General features: G+C 36.1%; 1 pseudogene; it reads right to left on the reverse strand.

Moving 5' to 3' along the window:
• Positions 1-112: 112 nt before the first annotated feature.
• Positions 113-1,035, reverse strand: LOC119643619 (annotated as a pseudogene).
• Positions 1,036-1,162: the final 127 nt, after the last annotated feature.

Below are 1,162 nucleotides of genomic sequence, written 5' to 3' on the forward strand. Positions count from 1 at the left end.
TTAATAGTGAACAAAGTGGAGTTTGAGCTGGAGATTTCAATGTTAGACATTGCTTGCGTGGCGATTAGCTCTCGACCAACAAAGGCAAGATCCTTGTAAAGTTTTCGCAGTTTCAAAGTTTTAAATAATGGCAATGCACGGTGAGTAGTGTCTTGGATCTAACTTTCCCTTACTTCGAATAGTTGGAAATCTGATCATTCCAAATATGGTAACAAAATGATTATTACATCCTTATCATAGCCTTTATTTTTGAGAGCCATTTTGTTAGCGATTGTCTGTACATGTTCACACTTTCAGTAGGGTCTATTAGTAAACATTTTCTGCAAATAAGCTTGATCAACTTGTTCCATAGCCTCTTGAAGGTGATTATGAAAGCCTGGCTTTGCTTTGGGTTGGGAAGTCTCACATTGACGTAATCTATAGAAAGTTTGAAGTTTCGTTTCGCCAAACAATAAAACCGGTTCACCCCTTTCACGTAATCCTCTCGTCACCTCGATCCTAGGCAGCGTGCTTTAACGTGCGTTATTGCTGGAATACTGATAATTGCCATCTTGTATGTCTTGATTAGATTCTTTACTTTCGTGAGTTGTATAGCCTCCTTTCTGCAGTAACTCTTCTGCATTTTTAGCTACGAGCTCACCACGTTGAAAATATTTTTTCTTTTCATCCACTAAATGTTTTTCTTCTAAAAAATTTGCGTTCGTAGGAAGTTACTTTAAAACTTTGAAATAAACTTCTATCACAATATCAATGAAAACAGCTGCTCAAATAATGATTATATATATACATAGTTTTCTTTTGCTTTGATGTTGAGTTAAGATGGACCAAGCCAATAAAGATAAGCTTTAGACGGCCCATAAAGAGGTTACGCGAAATTGAATTTTCTATTTTTTTAAAGGAATTGCTGCAACTTTGAAATAAAATGGGAGAGTCTTGACTTTTGCAAATTGAGACATAAATAGTATTCGAGTTGAATGACAAAATAGTGCATTAGGGAAAGTTAGATCCAAGACACTACTCACCGTGCATTGCCATTATTTAAAACTTTGAAACTGCGAAAACTTTACAAGGATCTTGCCTTTGTTGGTCGAGAGCTAATCGCCACGCAAGCAATGTCTAACATTGAAATCTCCAGCTCAAACTCCACTTTGTTCACTATTAA

This window comes from Glossina fuscipes, unplaced genomic scaffold, assembly GCF_014805625.2.
Source record: "Glossina fuscipes isolate IAEA_lab_2018 unplaced genomic scaffold, Yale_Gfus_2 61420, whole genome shotgun sequence".
NCBI lineage: Eukaryota > Metazoa > Arthropoda > Insecta > Diptera > Glossinidae > Glossina > Glossina fuscipes.